Source organism: Ambystoma mexicanum, chromosome 1p, assembly GCF_040938575.1.
Source record: "Ambystoma mexicanum isolate Mex_15411 chromosome 1p, UKY_AmexF1_1, whole genome shotgun sequence".
Classification (NCBI taxonomy): Eukaryota; Metazoa; Chordata; class Amphibia; order Caudata; family Ambystomatidae; genus Ambystoma; species Ambystoma mexicanum.
In genome coordinates this window covers 1477972958-1477994702 of record NC_090921.1, presented here as the reverse complement: position 1 = coordinate 1477994702, position 21745 = coordinate 1477972958, and the positions used below count along the sequence as shown (strand labels likewise).

General features: G+C 46.3%; 1 protein-coding gene across 2 annotated transcripts in view; it reads right to left on the bottom strand.

Annotated features, from left to right (window-relative positions):
• Positions 1 to 21745, bottom strand: part of IQGAP3 (IQ motif containing GTPase activating protein 3) — a 1503259-nt gene that overhangs the window by 1190415 nt on the left and 291099 nt on the right. The gene's annotated exons all lie outside the window — the stretch shown is intronic.

Genomic DNA, 21745 nt, shown 5'->3' with positions numbered 1-21745 from the left:
AGAGTTAAGAAAGATATATTCAGCCACCACATAATGGAGCACTGCTGGGGGGTCCAGGAAGTGAAACTACTGCTCTATCTTAAAAAGGTGAGGTAGAGTGAAGAAAAGAGGAAAAGTGATCTTCTGTCAGATGAAGTATGAAACAACTGTGAGGAACCAGGAATGAATCACAGACCCAAGGACTTATGGTTTTGCCCATAACCATTTACTGCAAATGAAAAAGGTTGGAGAATGCCTCTGTCCCTTCTCCAAGTGGTGTTTCCCGACCAAATACAAAGCTAAGAGCCTGCCCAATGTCAGGATGTCCAAAGCAAAACGACATGTGTCCTAAGAAATATTCTAAAAATCAACTCCAAGGTGAAAAGGAAAAATGTTTTTAGCCTTGAGCAGTGTACAGGTGTTCAAAAAGGAAATACGTACGTACTCCAACACTAAAGCTCCAGAATGATAGAGTTCCTTGTTCCAGAGGATGGTTCCCTTCCCCTGGATTTCTCTTCACCCTTATAATATCAGTGCCTTAGGTTTCTCTTTATCAACAACAAGACAATTTGTATACAAAAACAATTTGGCTATTAGTCTGTTTCTTGATAGGATACCTGCTGTACTCTGCCGCCAGGTTTTCTCTCCTCTTTCATATGTTTCAACTTAGCCTTTTGACAGTCCTGCTTTATCCTCATCAGGACTTCTTTAGGCGATGTATTTTATACACTGCTCAACGCGACCTTGCCTGACATACTTCATTACCAGGACTTTATGTGAACACGTTTGTAGCTTGCATCTGCCTGGTGTACTCTCCTGCCATGGTTTCTCACATTTATGCTCTTTTGACTTGGATCTGCCTGGTATACTCTCCTGCCAGGGCTTTCCTCATATGCGCACACTTACAGAATCAATAGTCTTATGTTTATTCTGTTCTGTCTTGACTCTGCTTGGTACACTATCCTGCCAGGGCTTTCCTTATAGGTACATGGCATACAATTACAAACTTGACAGTCTTTCTGTCTCTAAGTATTATTCACTTGCTTGCTCTATCTCACACATTTCATTCAATGTTATTTGCTTTTGGGAGGATTGCAAATATGCCATGGTGATCCCGTTTCCCTTGGGTGGACTCACTGGCTCTTGGTGTGTGTCGGTTTAACCACGGCAAGCATGTAGCGCTTCAGCGTTCCGTTCCCTCTCGCCTTCTCTGCTTTGTGGCTTCAGTACCTCTCGGGGCTGCCACTCTTCCATTCAGCGTTTCTCCGGGCTCAGGCGGTGTGGGGGCTGCCTTTCGAAAATCTGCAAACGCTCTGAAGCTTTGGCTGCTTCCAGCATCCTCACAGCATAGCGTCCCCTGCAGTCAGCTTCCGTTGTTTACACCGGTTCGGCCAGTTGGCTCCACGGACCTCGTACCAGGCCCGCAGTCCCTCGGCCGACACCAAGAGGAGTAGCGTTTCCAGCCAGCGTCTGTCAGCTGGTCTACCAGTTTAAATCTCCTGGGAGCTTGGCTTTCCTCCAACTAGAGCGCAGCTTGTGCCCTTAACCTCCATTGATCTTTATTCTCTTCTCCGTCCCAGTATTTTGATATTTTGGAAAAAGAAAGTAATTTCTTGATGGCTTGTATGAAAAGTCTGGAAAAGCATTTTAAGCAGTTTTGAAGGGCAAGTCAGGTTTTGAGGACTTGTAGAGAGTATGGAAAAGTGTTTTCAGTAAACTTCCTAAGTGGGTAAGAGGAGGCATGACAATAGGTCATTAAGGCATGAGGAATGGAAGGAGTATCCTCAAAAGAAAAAGGGGATACCATGTCTCATCCGATGAGGTCATGTCACACCCTTGGGGTATGCCTCACCTCATTTGATCCTCCTTTATATAGCCGCCACCAGGATCAGGTAGTGGCTGCCGTCCCCTGGCCACATGGGGAGAGGTCACTGCCGGGAAAGAAGTTATGACACCATCGGATTCATCACACAACATTTTGTTAGATCTGTCAGCGGCATTCGACACTGTCGACCACTCAATCTTGCTATCTCGTCTCCCCCAGTTCGGCATATCTGGTCAGGTAATTGCCTGGTTCAGTTCGTTCCTTGCGGATCGTACTCGGACCCTCTCGATGCCTCCCTTTCTTTCTGCTCCTTGTCACCTCAGTTGTGGAGTGCCCCAAGGCTCCTCCATATCGCCTATTCTGTTTAATATCTATATATGGGCCCTTGTGTGTCTCATCCGCTCCTTCGGCGTCGGGTGTTACTACTATGCAGACGACACCCAGATTCTGATCAGATAAGACCTGGATCAGGCTGAGGTGTCGTCGTGCTTGCGGGGTTGCCCATATGCGGTTGGAGACTGGATGAACCACAATGGGCTCAAACTGATTGGGGACAAGACTGAGGTGGTGGGCTATCCCCCCGATCCTACACTCTGGGCGTCCTCTTTCTGGCCTTCCTCCCTGGGGCCCTTACCGACTCCAGTTAAGAAAGTGAAAAACTTGGGTGTGGTTTTATTCGCATCCTTGTCTATGGACCAACAAGTTTCTGCAGTCTGTCAGGCTGGTCATTTTCAGTTGAAAATTTTGAGAAGAGTATTACCTCTGATCCCGGCCTCGCTACACCCTCCCGTGGTTGCCGCTATGGTTTTATCACATACAGATTATTGCAACTCGCTGTACCTGGCCCAACCCAAGGGCCTGATTAAACTGCTGCAGCATTGCAAAATCTGGCCTCAAGGGTAGCCACTGTCTCCCCTTTTGGAGCGCACATTTCCACCGTATTACGGAACCTGCATTGGCTCCCTGTGGCTCAAAGGGTTGAATTTAAGACCTTGTGCATTGTACACCGGGCCATTCAGTTCATGCGTTACTGGCCAACTCGTCATCTGCGCTCATCCACCTCCGAACAACTGGTTTTTCAAAAGCACTATAGAGACCGGGTTGGCGCCCGGGCCTTCTCTATTGCTGCAGCAGTTGTGTGGAATAATCTTCCACTTACCATAAAGAAAACTCCTAATTATCTGGAGTTCAGAAGACAGGTTATAATGTTCCTATTCTAATTATCATGAGGCTGTCTCCTTCTCTCCCGGTGCCATGCCGCCTTCAGGCGACCATGCACTTTACAAGAACTAATAACATAACAACCGTGGAATGCAAAGTGAGTCCCATCTTGTTTATATAGATTTTCTTAACAACCACTCTGGGAGGGTTCTGAGAGGCCACCCCAGTTAGTCAACAGAACAGACAAATTGGTCTAGTCAAACCCCAATAAGGTAGTGCAGCAGAGTACCAAGGCCAAACCACAGGAGATATGGGGGTGGTGTAATGCCACAGAGCACTCAAATTAGACAGAAGTAGAAATACCACATCAGGCCTTTTCACACACTAGAAATATAAGCTCTAGTAATTATACCTAAAGCATAGATTTATATATATATATATATATATACACAAACACACACAGCAAACTAACATATGATCACCCATACTTTACTTTGAAAACTGTAAAAACTGTAGGCAGCAAAGGGAATAAAACTGAAAAGCAATGGAAACCAATACCCTACATTAATACAAAGAGTCAAAGACCACAGGTCGGGATGTCTTTAAAAGTGAACAAGCATTGGCTAAACCAGCATGTAGCTAAGTGTTCCAGTGAAGAAGAACATTTAAGTACATTAGAGCTCCACTCCCAATTCCACCACATTAGGTGAAACATAGGGGATTGTTGGCCAGGACTCTCGTAATCACCACCAAATATGGACAGTTGGGTAATTAACTTTACACCAATACAATCCCTATGGCAGGATGGGATGGGGAACAGGTATGCAAACTTCCCCTCTGACTCAGGTTCTCTGAGAAACCGCCCGTAGGGTTCTCTGGTCCACTGAGCCCACTTTAGTCGAATGTTCAGTTGCAAGGGGTCCAGAAGCTGCAGGCGCAGTGGTAGGCGATGGTTCCAAGCTCCGATGAGAGAGCTCCCGATACATCAAAGCTGTAAGACCCAGGCACCTCCGGATGACCACCACCGGTCGCACAATGATCGGAGACCCCAGGACACAGATGAGCAGCAGCACAGTAATAATCAGGGGCAGTATGCTACACTGGTAGCAATGAAAAGACTGTTCCAGGAAGGAACGGTGGTTACATTGATGCCCAGAGAGGGAAAGATGCAAAAAGAAAATCTGTCCTAATACACCCTCAAAATAGCCTCTTCCGTGGAGAAAGCCAGAGAGGGAGGTTTCACCAATAGAGTCTGGAGCCCATCCACACAAGTAGCAGAGGTGAGAGCAACCAGCAAAATCACCTTCAAGGGGAACAGTATGAAGGAGCAACATTGTAAAGGATCAACCTGGGACAGCCATAACTAATGTAAGCACAAGAGACTGCTTCTGGAAACCACAACACCATCTGCTGCATTCCTACTTCTTGGACCCAGGGTATTGCTTTACAGACTCTCTGGCACTGCCCGAGTCTTTCTGATGGATGGCTATCTGGGGGGTAAAGGGGTCTCCATTTTTCAATCTGAATGTGTTCTGTGCGACTGCTTCTTCTGACCCACTTCACAAAAATCCTACCTCAAAAGCAAATTGGTTGACCTTGGCTTCTAAAAGCTCAACTACCCTGGATGGGAAAATCATTTAACAGGTCTGCAAATGCATTTGCTATTCTAGGAAAGAATGTATTTAACTTTCGAGGACTCTTGAAAACTTGCTACTTATATGTACAGTGTTGCATATTTGTTTTGTTATGTTCATGTAGTGTTCTCCCATGCATTTGGCTATATAGAACATATATAGTGTGTGGACGGTCTTGGATTCAGCATTTGTGAAAAGTGTGTACTGCACCTGTTCACCACCCCTCCGAACTCCTAAAATTTACACATTGGATTCTCTAACATTCTATCATTTTGACAGCCTGCTGAAAGTTAAGGAATGATCCTAACCAGAGCATCTATGGAAATCTCCCTAACAAGCATCCCTCATAAAAAGGTAAATCCTGAGATAACTCTGCTATGGCCCACTGTAGTCTGAAGTTACAGACTGCCACATTGGTGTGAAGAGGTCACTTGGCTGAGAATAAGTACACTATATTCAAACACATTTTTGACTATCAAAAGTGTTTCAACTCCTCGTCAGGTAGAGATGAGGCATTAGTGGTGGAATAGGACCCACCTGCTCTGTGCTAAGGTCACAGAGACCACTGCATTTGGCAAGGGGAATTAGTATATATGGATTGGGTTGGTTTTGGATTATAAATAATATAAGGGGATTGGGTGGGGGCTTGCGGGGAGTCCCCCCCGCATATATGTCCTAATTGACCTTCTAAATTAGGTCAATTCTCCTGAGGTCAAGGTGAGTTGGCGCAAAAGGGTCCAGGGGCTCAACTTCCTTCAACAGATACTTAATGAAGGATCTTATGATTGGGGTGCATACATGATAAAGCGTTTGACCATTTACATAAAAATAGTCTTCCTGCAGAGTACTGATAGAATGACGACAATTCTAAGGGCAAGGCTCGAGTGTAAGCCAAAAAGTCCTTTTGGTCGCTGGTGAAGGGTTCTAGCAGCCTATACAATGTTGAATTCACTGTACACTTTAATCCCATACCCGTGTGTCAGGATGCCAACTTAATGGAAACCTAAAAAGTAATTCTGCCTGGTACCTTTCAGGGACCCCTAGACCTTATGATTTTTCCCTTGGTGTGGTTTAGGCATTGACCTTTTTGTAGTCAGACTTCTACTGAAGTCCCGATGCCACTGCAACCCTTTTGTTATAGTCGCATGGTACCCATATGGCTCCTGTGACAAAGATGCTTTTTAAGTACACCATTTTGGCCCCGTTTTCAGGAGTAGACAGATTGCAGTTGTAACTTAGTTTTGGTTTCACCAGGGGTGCAAGCAGATGTACTGCATTAGGAGGCCATGGCGCGTCAATGTAATTTTTCGGTCCTGTTCTTAGTAATTTTGTTTAGACCATCCTTTTGCCAGCGCCAACCATGATTAAGGCATAAAATGAGTATGTTGCTTACCTGCAACTCCTTTTTCCAGCATTGGTATCTGTCATGGATTCACATTCTTTAAATATTCCCTGTTGTCAGGCTGGGAATCCTTGAGGATAGATTACCTTACATATTGAAGAAATATTTGGGTGACTTTTGTAATCCATCACTGTCCTTTTGTGTCGATTCTGCCCCAGCCAATTGGACAGAGCATCTAGCTCCACCCTAGAGGTCATCTTCAGATTCTAGCCGCATGTCATGCAGTGGAGTCCTCTAACCCTTTTCTCCTGTGAGAACACATACCTACTAATATTTTCAAGGAACTTCGTTAAAGAAAGATCTTCAGGCAGAGGTTTTCAAACTTTTTCTTCAGTTAAGTGGCAAGGGAATCTCATGAATGGGAAATCTAAGAAATCCCTCTTTAAGCCATGTGAGACCTGGAGAAAAAAGGAATATACGAGGGGGATATGCACTCAGAGGGCATTTATTGCCTCTAACCCAACCATATACAAGAGGACTGCGAAATCCCAGTACTTTTTGTAAGTGAAAAAACACTGAAAGATAGGCACAGGCGCCTAGTATGTTGGTTAAATAAGGGGAAGCATCCTCCATCTGAGGCCAAGCCCTCTAAGAGCGTGGCTGCTGTGAGGAGCATTGATAACCTTCATGCACAAAAAGTGCCATATCTAAAGGGAGATTCCCTTCCTAGTCTAAAAAGGAAAAAGGAAACCTGGAGAGCCTCATCCACAGGGGAGCCTTGTCTGAAAGAAAAGCTCCTCTACGAGAGAGGCCAGTCAATGAGAAATATTAGCCAAAGACCAAGCCGTGTCTGTGAAAGGCTGGTATACAAGAGCCTCATCTACAAGGAAGGCTCATGAACAGGCTAGCTTCCAAAAGCCTTGTCAATAAAAAAGCCCATCAGCGACAGGCAAGGCTACGAGAGACATGTCAATGCTACCAGACTATAAGAACCTACAAGATTGGATCCTCAAATGAGGAAGACTCGTAAACTACTTAAAACTTTACTAGAGTGCCCATCAACCAAAGAGCTTGTGCAAGTATAAGGCTGTCTATAAAACAGCTTAGTCTACAACGGAGGCTCATCAAGAAACAAGGCTAGTCAACGAGACAGTTTATTTACTAGAAAGACTCAGGCTCGTAAACTAAGAGCTGTGTCTACGAGGATGCTTGGTCCATACGAGACCCTAAGCTGTAACGGGCAAAGGGGCGTTGTCTACAAAGATCGCTAGTCCACAAGTAATACTATTTTACAAATAGACCTCGTCAATGAAGGCCCTACTATAGCACTTCATATATGGCTGGCTTACTCCAACACAGGCTCGCAGACACTCATGGCTAAAGTGCACAGACTTTCAGCCAGATATAAAGGACAAAGTGCTAAACATGCCCTTTGAGGTAGACAAACTCATGGTCCAAAAAATTGACGAGTCCCTAGAGGCCATTAAAACTTACATGGATATAGCAACATCATTTGCATCCCTTCAATCAAATGCACATTTCAACCCTTTCAAGGAGTGTTGGGACAACCTACAACTTCAGCCAGGGGTGGCAAGCCCTATCCAAGAGGGTCATACTACTCACAGGGATAAGTAAAGAAGTACTCGTATGAAAGGAAAGATTACAAGGCACCACAAAGAAGGAGGCCACGAACAACCTCCTAAAAAGGGCAACAACAAACAGGCCTGACTCGGAAAATCCTCGTGCCCCCAAAATGTAACGATGGAGTGAAATAACCAAGGACAAATTGATATTAGACATGATTCAAAATGGACAAGTCCTAGAATTCAACAAGGATCCACCTCAAATACCTCCAAGCACCAAACAGCCACATATTTGTGTCCTGCATGACGAAGTAAATAAGATGCTAATCAAACAGGCCATTGAAAAGTTACAAAGAGCGAACAAGGAAATGGGTCACTTATTCCTGTTTCTTTGTCGTGAGAAAACCAGACAAAACGTGGAAACCAATACTTGACCACCATGTGTGTGAGGAGTCAGAAATGGGAGGCGGACAACTTGATGAAGGTTTTTCACAAGAAGCCATTTTAACTTAAAAATGTGTGATAAACACCTCATTTGTCCTAAACTAACAAGGATGTACCTGCCTATGAAACTAAGACTAAAGGAAAAACACTAATACACAAAGATTTCTGTCCCTCACACTTCTAAATACAACAACACTACAGGTATTCATATGGCTGTTTAATTTCAACAAAATAATAATTATAATCAAATAGTTCTGTAACTGTTAGGGAGAATTCTCCAGAATAGCTAATTTCCCTTACCTACTCAGTCCCTCAGCAGCTTTGCTGGATTTCTAGGATAACTTTTTTTCACCTGGTAAGAGTGTGAGCATTTTTTCCCACTCTTACATGTGTTTTGCTGTGTGTGTCTAACATTTTCTTGTGTTCATAGACTGTGGAGCCTCACCTACTCCATAGGCATCATCATTTTACTGTCTGTTACACAGCACCTTCAGTGTAGTAACACAGGGTTGTCTTTTTCAGACTTCCAAACTGAAACTCCATTTTCTGGGGCTGACTACTGGCTCCCAGAACATGGAAAGTTGCCATTGACTTAGTCTTTTTAAAACCACACACCCAGTACAAACTATCTTCCATAGAGTACTAGAAAGGGTTAATAGTTATCCCTTTTTGTCTGTTTCTCATGAAACACCGTTTTGTTCCCTTTTCATTAGGATTTTGCTGATGGCAGTGGTTAACTACCCTTTTTTTCCTACCGCGGTTATTTTAAATAGCCCTGGTATTGTTTTAGGCTATCTTAGTAGCCTCGAACTTAAACCCGCTGGACCATATAGGTTTTTATACAGTTCCGGCTGGGTTCATTCGCCATTTCTTTTTGTAAAAGTCTCTCGTGTTTTACTCTGCGCGCCAAACCAGATTTGATGCCTTTGTTCGCCGACCTTTGACAGGCTTCTGCACAGAAGCCCTCCTTAGGCGCCTGAATGTCTGAGGGGGACAGGATGTGAGGGAGAGGTTTGAGACTCCCTGAACAGGGTCTCCTTAGAGACCCATATCGCGCTCTGGTATGATTGGCTGTGGTGACAGCCACCCTGCTGTGTGATTGACAGCCAGGCTGTGTGAATGGGGGAAAACTGCATAAAAAGCAAGTCTCTGGGACTGAGAAGGTAGAGTCGCCACTGGATCAAGAGAACCGAAGAGAAGCTGACAGAAGAGGACCTCTACCACGACAACCTCCCGGTGAAGCCCTGCCGCGGGTCCGAATCTCCAAACTTTGACGACAGGGAAGATCTGCAAGGAATCTTCTCCCCTTGAGCCGGTGGGAACAACCAGTTTGCCAAACTGCAAGCCAGGCCTCCCTCCTCTGGTCTAATTTGCTCTGCACAGCTACAGTGAACCGGATAGCCAGGAGGAACGGACCCTGCTTGGGTTTTAAGGAGCGTACCTTTTATTTGTCGCTTTGCTCCGCTGCTGGTTTCTTCCCTGGGCAGTGCAGGATCCTCCAGTCTTCCTCCTTGTCAGTCCGACAGTCGCTTCAGGAACCGTGAGCCCACAGGACCTACCAGGAATGTGTGCCTCAGCTACAGCATTCTTCTGCTCTAAAAGTACTGTGCTGACCCGGTTGTTCGTTTCATCCAGACGCAGTGAAAGTCCAAGGGCTTGTCCTTCTTTATTCTTTAAAGTAACTTTTCGTCCGACCAACTTCGTTCTCAACTCTTGGCTAAGACTTAACCACAAACTACCCTGAACTGTGGGATCCTCTGCAAAGACTTTGGACCATTGACTTTAGCCTTGGCCTCGTGAATCGATTTCCTCACTGTAGTTCCTTTTTCTAGATTGCCCTGCCTACTTACTTGTTGGTGCTGCTCAACTTCTGTCTAACTTTGTCTTTCCCTCTCTTTTAAATTACTGGAGTGCCATTTTTCTCACACTTCATTTTGAGCCTAACTTGTCCAGAATCTAGTGAACCTATAACTGATGTGTAAATAAATGTATATTGTTTTACTCAGAAACCTTGAGTCATTATTTGTTTGAATCATAGTAATTGCTGTCCTTTGTGTAACTATTGATACTGCTCACTTTACTCTTGAGATAAGTCTGACTCCTCAGCCATAGCTACCACTTTACTGTGTAGTACAGGCTTGTACCAAAGGTGAATTTGTACTGTCACTTGTAGTCCTGATTGTGTGTGGTGTTCCCAAAGGGTACTGCATATAATTCTGCCTAACAGTACCACAGTCAGATTCCCTTCCACAGGAACAAAGCAGAATTTCAAAATAAAAGTTCCAATGAGTAATGTTCACTCCCATAGTCAGATTCTACTTCAAAAGGTAAAACAAACGTTTCTCCTAATAGCCAAGTTCTGTTTCCAAATGTTTCTCCTAATAGCCAAGTTCTGTTTTCAACACAAAGTTCCTTTACTTCTTGAGGGTTTCATTTGGTGTCGTGATTGTTTTATAAATTATGATACAATCATGACGCCAAGTGAAACCCTCAAGAAGTTAATCATTCTTCCAATGAACATTTCAATAGGATTTTTGGTCTCTTGAGAAAGACAATTACTACAAACTTCTTCATACACAACAATGAGTATCAGCATGGTTTTACCACAGTTCAAACACATAAGTGGCGGTGCGACTCTTTCCACCACAACCTTTCCCCAAAAGGCAGTACTTCAATATCTTCTTCCTGATACACTAACCTACCACCACTAATAATCCCTTTCCTGGTGTACTCTGCTGCCAGATGAATCTCCTAACACTAATACAGGTACTCTGCGGTGTGGTATGGTTCACTTAAGAACATCAGCAAAGTCTGACTTTCAACAGTAAAATTCACAACTTCTTCCATAAGGCTGCAACACCCCATTGAAGCCATTCATTCAAATGATTGACTGGCCACATGCAATGCAAGTTATGTTCCTCTCCCCTTGACGCGCTCCCCAAGGAGGGAAACGTTTCTGCCAACTCTGGGATTCTACTATCACACCAGGTAACTGTGCATTCAAGTTTTTCTCCAAGAAAGCGGTTTCTCCTTTACCTTGGCTTAGGTAATGCTGGTTATTTGATTCACTTATTGCCTCCTCTTTGCTTTGGCAATACTGGTTACATTTTTTTTTATCCTGCATCCTCTTTACTTTGCCAAAGGTGGTCACTCTGTGGGTTTAATACTGCCCCTCCTTCCTTGGGCAATGGAGCCTTTGTTAAATGTCACTTTCTTTACTTGGATAAAGATAGTCATAATCTTTCTTATTTCGGTTTTTCACAGCATGCGTGTTAAGCCCAAAGTACTTTCTATCATTAATTCGGTAGTCAAAACATATATTTGCAGCTAGCGATTTACGACTGAGCGTCCACGGAGTCGGCTGTACAAGGCCAACTCATTGTTCTCTTGCTGCGCGTCAGTGGTTCCTGCTGCTGCCACTTCTTTCCTCGCCAGACTCTGAGCGTCCGAAAGCTCCGGTTGCAATTCTGTGCCTTGGCCTTCCCAGATAGGATCGCATAATGCTCCTTTCGTTCCTGGGTCCTCATCAACCACCGGAGACATACAATGTGCAGAGAGCTCCTCTTTCCCACAGGGCAACCTGCAACAACAGCGCTTCCCGCTGCGGGACCTCAGTTTGGGTTTCTCCTGATCACAACACTCCGCAGCATTAACCGCCTAAGGCACGGCGGGGGTGCCGGCGACCGTTCTGCTCGTGCTGCATACACGGTAACGGATAACTTCTGCTGCTTCTACTTCGCATCTGCATCTGAGGGGGATTTAAATAGACAAAATTCCTGCTCGGGTGTAGATTGTTAGGAACACTAGTCTGCACATTGCAGTTTTGTTCCTCTAAGCTCATATTCCTCATCCCAGTACCTCTGGCATTATGGCACAAGTAGTCCCCAACAATCTCATTCTTCATTGCATCACCTATTTCAGTTTTAACTTTACCTAACTCACTCTGCAAGACATACCTCTAAATAAGGTATTTGAAGCTAGTTTGTTTCTTGTTTTCACAGTTTAAACCAGGAGGAAAGATCATATTTCTCAGAAGGGAGGGTATTGATTTTCTGATCCTTATACTGGCCATAATGGCTTTCATTACCAATATGTTGGATATCTTTAGTAAAGGAAGTCTGATTCTGATAAAAAGCCATTATATATTCTGGCATCCTGGATACCTCATCCCTCAAAGATGAGGAGCACCGCGTCTCTACTAACAGAACCTTTCTTCCTATTCCCTGGGGGGTATTCTCCTCCCAGGTAATCCACCCGGCTAAAACCACAGGATCAGGAAGTGTCTGCCTTCCCCTGGCCACCTGGGAGGCAGGGATTTTGTGAGGCTTCATCACAGGGGCTCAACAAATACCCCCCGAAAAATATATAAAATCAAGATGGTCACATTGTCCGATGTGATAAAGGTAGTGCAGAAATGAGATTTCTTAGCATCACTAGACTTACAGATGCATACTTCGATGTGCCAATCCACAACACCGACAGGAAATTCCCCAGGTTCTCTGTAGGAAGCAACCATTATCAATGCAAAATCCTGCTTTTCAGACTCTGGTCGGCGTCACACACTTAACCAGGTGCCTGCCGCTGGAGGGAGTGGTACCACATGTATCCCTACTTCGACGACTGGTTGATCAGAGTGGTTACAAAACAGGAGGCACAGGGCCAATACAACACGCTATGGACACCCTAAAGTGGCTAGGATTTTTCATCAACTATACCAAATAATGTCTAAGGCCTTCCAACAGTTACGTCATTCTGGGGGCACAGTTCAACACCAATAGCAGCTGTGTCTGCACCCCTCCTGAAAGGGCACACTCAATTCTGCATCTACTTACAGCGATCCATTCAAAAAGCAGCATATCAATGAAGAAATGTATGCAACTGCCAAGGACAATGTTGTCATGCATATCACTAATCCCTCATTGTTAGGGAGAATTCTCATTTCTGTGGTAATTACTTTCAACCTTAGAGAACCCCAGCTCTTTTGCTGGACTTTATGACTTTTTAATTTTAACCATGGTGTGAGCGAGACCTTTTTCTCACTCTCTCAGGTGTTTTTACATGATTTGGATTACATGTTTCCTTTGTTTTTGCAGTCTGACAAGCTCCATAGGCATCTACTTTTTGTAAGGTGACACACAACACCTTCAGTGCAGTGTCACAGAGAAATCCTTTAGATTTCTCCTAAGGTTTAAATAACTTTTCTTGTTTGAACTACTGTTCCCAAGAATAGTAAAGTGAAATTGACTTTACTTACCCTTCCCTCTTTGTAGATCCAGCACACCCCATTGTATGTGGAGTGCTGGGGGTGTTACCTAGTAGCCCCTTATCCTACCTACTCATGTAACATTGTGTATGTCACCCTCACTAATTTAGAATTGTTGGTGGCAGTGGTTTAATTTTCCTACCATTGTGCTTTTCTACCACAGGCTGGATCCTCAGCTGCAGTATAGCACCCATGAGTGACTATTTTGTCCCCGGCCATTTTCTGTTAGTGAGGTCTTTCTTGGGGTTTATTCTGCTCGCCAAGCCAGGCTTGAGCCCTTTGTTCGTTCTTCCTTTGGAGGCCTCCAGTACTGAAACCCGCCTCTGGCTCCAGTGTGTCTGGAAGGGCAGGAAGTGAGGGAGGTTCCCGAAACTCCCCTATCCTTTGTCTTTGGGAATGCCTGAATGCACCCAGTCCTGACTGGCTGGCTGTCCTTTGTCACACTGCTGTTTGAGTGACAGCTAGGCTGTGCATAAAGGAGAGAAACCTGCTTAAAAGGCAAGGGTTTTGGGACTAGAGGCAGAGTCGACCACTGGGAAGAACACCAGACAAAGAAAACATGAACAAAGCTTGCTTCATCCCCCTGGACCTTTGAATTGCTCAGTGAAGCCCTGCTGCTCTGCTGAAACTCACTTTTTCTGATCGCCAAGAGAAGCTCTGGAAGCGACAACTTCTTCCCTTGGGTTAGTGGGACCAACTAACCCTGAGAAACTCCACTGGACCATTTTTCCCGATTGGCTGTACCGCTTTGCTGCTGCAGGAACTGAGTGCCAGGGGTCGAGAAATCCGTAGTCGAGTGCAACGTCTGCAATCCAGCCGGAAGCTCCAGGAATCTCCCCAGGACCCTCCAGAAGCAGGACGACCACAGCTCGAGTCCCCTAACAAGAGTGCAGGACTCAAGGAAAGAAGGAAGCCCAACCAGTGTCCAAGATCCACGGTGGTGCCGTTTATCGAGCGCTGGTTGATCTGAAAAGAGCCATAGCTGCCGCCGACCTCTGAATTGCTGACGCAGACGTCCTCCCTCTTGTCCCAGTGACTTAGGCCCAGGAGCCCAGCACCTGCATCACTGCAAACAGACAGAAGCCAGATTGACCACTCCTGTTCTAACCAAAGGTACTGCTCTGACTTTGGGTACTTACCTCAGTGTCCTTAGTTTTGCTCTTCTCAGTTGAGACTTGCAATAGCTTCATTGCTAGAGTTTATTTCAGCTCTACCCTTCAAAGTGTAACAGCTTGTGAGCCTACAGAGATTTGCCTTCAACAAACTATCCAACTTTGTGCCAGACTGTCATCTAAGAAGTGCCTCAGCTCCACAGACTGTGCTCCAATTGACTTTGGCTGTCCTGACTCCCTGCAGACTCTTCTAGTCCACTTGACTTATATTTACTGTCCCCAAGAGGTTATAGCTTGGTTTTAAACTATTATTGCTGGGAAAGGTTGTCTAGACTTCATTGGAAGATGTAGTGCTCACATGCTCTGAGAACCTGTTTAACCCTTTTTCTTTCCTTTCTATAAACCTCGGAATCTACTAAGTGTACTAGGGATATATAAATGCCACTACTGTCCTAGTCAGTGAAGTCACCTCAGGGTGTAGGAAGTGTGTAAAACGCATCTCTAAAGAGGATCTACTAGCTTTGTGTTGATTATGGAAAAGTACCCATTTCGCCCTTTTTAAAGAATGCTTTTTTAAAAACGTATGCTAAATAAATAACTATTTATAACTAACAACTTGTGTAAGTGCTACTTGGATACTTGTATTTTCCAATTTCATTGCTACAGCTCTACAGCTCACATTTACCCCTCTTGAGATAAACCTGGCTGCTCAGTCACACTACCAACTAGTGTACTACAGGCCTATACCAAAAGGTGGGTTACATAATACCAAGAGGACAAGTGTTGTGTAGTCTCCCACAGGGTCACTACATCAATTCTTGCCTTACAACCCATTACTTTGAGAAGGGTTCATCCTTGCACATTTAGATGGTTAGTGTTGGGGACAGAGGTAGGTTTTGGGGCATGACAGTGACAGACATTTGCTTCCGGACAATTTCACTAGTTTCCCATGAGGTAGGGAAACCCCTCTCAGTTCTAGGGATAAAGAGGCATTTTTCCAACCCATTATTAATAAATACAAGCTTATACCCAAAGAAGTGCCATTGTGTCAGTCTTACTTCTGCACCCTTAAAGTACTATATATATATTATATATATATATTGTTATTAAAAGTGCATATTTTTCAGTAGAGTATATTTCTCTTTGGTTAACTGTGTGCGCCAACTGCATTTCACCATCAGCCCGTCTTAAGTTGAGCTTGACTACTCTGCCACAGCTGCCTACTATAGGGCATTTTGGTTAATCATTCTGGTTGCTGTAAAGACTGGAGGGGGTGGGGGTATCTGTACTCCTGCTCTCTATATGGCAGAGTCGAAGCACAGAGCACCCAAGCCAAGAGTCTCTATTTGTTAAAACGTGGACAAGCAATCAAGGATTAAGCTCCAAGGAGGTGATGCGGGCTGGTTCCATGGGTATTTCCCATGGAACCAGTGCCATGGGTATTTCTCCCCAGTGCCAGGGCCTTTTTTGGTGATTTCGGTATGTGGCCATTCAATGGCTTGTAACTTTTTTTGTTACATGAGGTATCTCTGCCAAATTTGGCTCCTTTTCTTCCCACATGTAGGCGGTCGTAACGCCACCCAGGAATCCTAGGTTGCTCTAGGGGGGGTGAGAGAAAATAAGCAAAAAGGGCGAAAATTCTGGGTTTTTTCAAAAAATGCCAATAAAATGATGTACAAAGAAGCCTGTGATTTTTTCCTTGTAAGAGCTAGGAGCGAATGGTTTGCTGTGCTGAATTCCCCAATTTCCTGGCTTTCAAGAACAGGATGAGTGGAAACGAAAAAAAAATGTTTTATGTGGTTATCAACTGTTTTGGGAGACGTAGGCGATTTTGGCCATTTTTGCCAATTGGACATGCATGGACGGAATGGAAGAAAAAGGTAGGAAAGTCGAATTGGAGGACAGAAAGGCAAGTATTTCTGAAAAGTAGACAAAATTCCAAGTTTCGGAAGGGGTGATTTGCGTAGGTCAGGCAACAACTAGGTAGGGGAAACTGCCATAGATTGGGGGAAAAGCGGGAAAATTACCGAAAAAAAAGGTATGTGTTGGACATGGTTGGCTTGGTACAGCAATGGCTTCTATGAATTTTGAGAAAAGCAATGCTCCGCTACATTCCCCCGACTCTTGCAGTTAGGAGAGCACACATTTTTTGTAGTGTTTTACAAAACAAGCAATACCACAAGCCAAACACCTAGCCATGGTACACAGGAGTTTTACGCTCACGGCCTGAACAGACGCACTTAGCATGTGTAAATCGGGAAAACCAATGTGGTGAGGAACGGCAAGCATACATTTTTTGAAAGAGCACAAGCAGACCTTTTCAAGGGTAGGCGACTTGTGCAGCTTCCAAAAGTGTATGGTGCCTAAAGCAGCGACTAAATGTAGGTCACATTTGGGAAATGAAACGGTTGTGTGACAAAGGCCACCAGCAAATGGGTCAAAACGTTATGAAAACCACACAAACACCACATGGCCTACCGTCCCGCGTTCCCACAGGTGTCCCGATGAAAACGGTACCTCATGTGTGGGTGCACCGACCTGGCCACCAAGGGAAAAGCCTAAAACACAAGTAACCCCAAGTCTGTTTTCAGACCGGAATTTGAGACGCTCTGCCGACCGGCACAACATACAGATATGGGCCTCGGGTGTCCAAGCCACCGGGGAAAACAGGGAACCCCATGCATTTCCGAAAAGAGGACACCCGTGGGAATCCGCAGAGGTATGATATGCCCAAATCGTCCCAGAATTTATTACCCAGACACCCCCACAAAGTCCGAAATGTGGGGGAAAAAACGCATTTTCCACACATTTCGCTCGCCTCACCCATCGAAACACGCCCCCAACAACACATGGCCTACCGTCCCGCGTTCCCACAGATGTCCCGATGAAAACGGTACCTCACATGTGTGGGTGCACCTACCTGGGCGCGAAGGAATAAGGCTAAACCACTGCTATCCCCCCCAATGGGTTTGGGGAGCCAACCTACAGATTAAGGCCTGGGGTGTTGCAGCCACCAAGAAAAACAGGGACCCCTATGCATTTCCGAAAAGAGGACACCCGTGGGAATCCACAGAGGTCTGCCTTGCGCAAACTCCTCCAGTTTTTATTAGCCACAATCCCCGACAAAGTGTGATATTTGTTGGGGAAAAAACACAATGTTCACTTTGTCTGGGGTTCTGGGTAATAAATTCTGGGCCGCTTTGCGCAAGTCATACCTCGTTGCATTTGCACGGGTGTCCTCTTCCTTTTGCGCCCCCGGTAGGTGCACCCACATATGTGAGGTACCTTTTCGGCGGGACACCTGTGGGAACGCGAGAAGGTATGATATCTGTTGGCGACATGTTTCGGTGAGTGGACACAGGGAAATGTCTCTGAAATTGGCTGGAAATGCAGACAATTCTCAGACATTTCGCTCTGGCCACCCACCGAACACACCGCCAACAACACGTGGCCTACCTTCCCGCGTTCCCACACGTGTCCCGATGAAAAAGGTACCTCACATGTGTGGGTGCACCTACCGGGGGCGCAAAAGGAAAAGGGTAACCCACTGGTAACCCCAAGCCTTTCGCCACTGCCCATTTTGTTCATGTGGGCAACCTACAGATTTGGGCCTAGGGTGTCGAAGCCAGCAAGGAAAACAGGGAACCCCATGCATTTTCCAAAAGAGGACACCTGTGGGAATCCACAGAGGTGCCCCTCAGCCCCCCCTAAAACGCAGCCTACGATTTTGGATTTTTTTTTTTGTTTACCCAAGTTCGCTTGGCGCAGATGGCCACATTAGTGTGCCGATCTGCCCCCAGGGTGCCCAAACCCTACTGCCCCATCGATTGGGGGTCTTGCCCCACCTTTTGTGGTGGCCCTCTCCTCACCCACACCGAACGGAGGGGGGGGGGGCACATCATGCAGTCCTTCCTAGAAGGCTTAGGGAGAGCTGCATGAGGTGTCCCCCCCAGCCATGCTTTGGGGGTCGGGGGGGGGGGGGCTGCTTAGTTGAAGCAGCCCCCCCCAACTCACAAACCAATCAATGGTGGTCCAGTGGGTTGCTGGCCACTGATCAGCGCGCGCTGATCCGTGACCAGCAATGCGTCATATCAGTGGTGTCCTTGGAAAGGGGAGAACCTCCCCTTTCCAGGGACACCACTTTGTCATATCCCTGGTGGTCTAGTGGGCCCCAGGGCCCCAAACCCCCTCCCACCATTTTTTTTTGTTTTTTTGTTATCACCCCTGGGGGCAGTGATCATCTGCCCCCAGGGGTCTCTGGCGCTGTGGCCTCATGCTTTGGGGCCATGGGGGGGGGGGGGAGCCGCTTACCTATTAAGCAACCACACCTCCCCACGCGTCACAAACGGATCTGTATTGATCCGGTGGCATTGCTGCCCACGGATCGCGCGCCCTGCGCCCGATCCGCGGGCAGCAATGTCACACAATGGGTATCGTTGGAAAGGGGAGCATCTCCCCTTTCCAACGATACCCGCCTCGATCTCCGGCTTGAAATACAGCCGGAGATCGAGGCGGAACAAGAAGGTCTCTTACCTTCTCTTTTCCCCGGAGCAGCTGAAAATGTCTGCTGCAGGGAATTTACTTTCAGTTTCACGCCAACATGCGTTACGCACGCCGACGTGAAACTAAAGGTAATCCAGCCCCCTGGCAGTGAGGGGGGACCTCCCCCTCACATAGCCCGGGTATGGATTACAGTTTTGCTCGATCCCTGAGTTGCAGGGATCGAACAAAACAGAGTGCCTAAACCGACGAGCCGGCTCGTCGGTGGCACTTAAGGGGTTAAGTACAGTGTAGTCCCCAAGCATCCACAAAGGAATGTCCACACACTATGTTAGTGAAAACACAGTCTTTATATAAATAAGGTTCAAGGTTATGTACACAATCACAACAACCCACTTTGTACTCTGGCAATACTATAATTGCAAATGTATACAGGTCTACGTGGTACCACTCTTAACTATCGATTCCTTTGAAATGCATCAACTGCTAACAGTTCATAGGGCATACGAATCAGGTTGTAAGATGAATCAACGATAGACTACAGAAAGAAAGCAAATTACATCAGACAATGGCAGAACCGTCTATCCCACTACCATGAGACTGTTCTGTGTGAGGATTCCCCCCACCTGGGCAACCTGTAAATAAATTGCATTGACAAGCCCTGTCCAGATATGCTTAATATAGTCTTGATTCCTTCTAAAGGTTCTACTACCCCAATGTACCTGGTTTCATAGAGTTGTTCGATGAGTCGTCGACGGGCCCTTCTTGAGTGAACTCTCTTTAAGGCAGGAGCAACAGGTTGTCGAGATTCATTGGTTAAGAAAAGCTTGTGAACGTTCTGTGAAGATGAGGCGTGCGGTATACCTCGATAACGATAGTTCATTGCCGCAAACTTTGGCCAAGCAAGGGCGTCAGGTCGTCAGCGTCTGGCGTCAGCGATCGGGACGGGACGACGGCTGCCTCTCGGCTCTTCATCACCGTCTTGGAGGTCTTCGGCTGGCGGCAAACCCACTGGCGGTTTCTCCTCGGTCGTCAACAGCCTTGACTTTCTCCAACCGGACAAAGTGGTCATCGATGATGGGCAAGGGAGAGCTTGAATCAAATGTCTTAGGCAATGGAGCGCTGCGGCTCCGTTCGTAGATGTACAACGTCAAGTTGTCCCTGCTTCTGGGTAACGCACTTCGACCGGCTTCCAGCGGTTATAGCAAACCAGCGAACCTTGGTCAACGACGATGGACTTGGATATCTGTGTGCTTCACTTCGGATTCTGCGGCCGTCCCCTTCTCCGGTCGGCAGCCTTTCGAGCGTCTGACTTCCAGGGAGCTTTGGCAAATATCAGCTGGTGCATGATGGTCCCTCGTAGCTTGGGAAGAGGTCTCCTAGCCAAGTCCTCTCTTGGATCAGTTCTTGAAGACACAATAGCTTTCAGTTGGTGAAGGAATGCTGCAGCAGTTCTTCTCGTCCGGCTGGGCTTCAAGGTTAAGCATTAAGTTTCGACTTCAGCTGCTGAACGATTTCCATCAGTGAGAGGTCCCCAGATATACTGTTCGGTCTCTCATTCACTCTGCTGGGTCACACTCAGTCAACCAATCATTCAGAAGGGCATTCAGGCAGGCAATCAGGCTCGCAGTGCATGCCGGCCATTCTTCTCCATCCAGACACTCAAAACACGGAATGTGGATTCAGACAAGCACCCAGCCATTCAGCACTACACACTGCATTCATCCTAGTTTCAGGCAGGGCTGTCTCAGTCATTGTGTCACACACCAGATACTAGACACCCATAACATGAATGGGTATTCGTCACACACTCTATTCACCCAGGTCCTGCCCCACGGGTGTACCCACAACATACAGTCATTGGGAAGGCTCTAGCCAGTCTGACCTGTACGTCCCCACAATACCATATGGAACTTCCTCCCAACAGTCAGTGAGGGGGAAGGGACAGTCAAGGCTTCCTGGGACTTCGGGAAAGCAAGGTAACAGGCGATAGAAAGCAAGAGGCCACCAGGGCCATCTTGTATCCTATCAGGAATCAAATGATTCCAATGGCAGGGCCTGGGTATTCCAAAACGGAGGATACTCAACACACCTGTCAAATTCAGCATGGAGCTGCCACCAGCCCATACCCTGCTCTGTGGGCCACACAGAGGTGCCCAAAAACATACACTAGGAGTACAGGGTTGCGCCCTGGCACATGGGTGCCATAAGGGTATCCCAAGGGTCTGTTCACCGAAACCAGAAAGACGAAGAGCCGCACTGCCAGGAGTCCCACATGAACTCCTGCGCGGAGAACAAGACAGAACATACGTGATAAAAGGACTACAGGACAAGGACATGGAGGCCCTGTCCTTCCGATGCATTTCCGGCATCACAGTTGCAATACTGAAAACCTTTAGGCTAGATGGTTACACAGCCCTCACCAGAGGGTTGCGCAAGACTCTCCCCAACAAGACCAAATCTCAACAGTTAGGAAGGCAGTCAAAGGCCAGACCAGGACGGGTGTACTGGATGGATGACTTTGCTTAAACTACATATGAAGGAGGGCCACCCAAAGTACAAGCGGTTGTGGGCAGAGCCCAAAGCTGCTGAAGGGGTCAGAATTTGTTTTAGTTGAAGCATGTTAGGAACATACAAGCAGTCACCCATCTTCCCATGAATGCGGAACGACAAAGGCCTAGTGTATAGTGCAGGACCAGTTCCTGTAGGTGGCGTCATTCAGCCCATGATACCCGTTTAATGCAAGTTGGTGAACACGTAGCAGCCATTCATCAGTTAAAAATACAGTAGGCATATGTTCAAATGGATTTAAAGAATCAACCCTGGGGGCCAACCTATTACATGAACAGTGAATCCACTGGTAGTGTAGCAGAGCAGTACGATTTAGGCTCAGGAGGGTGTG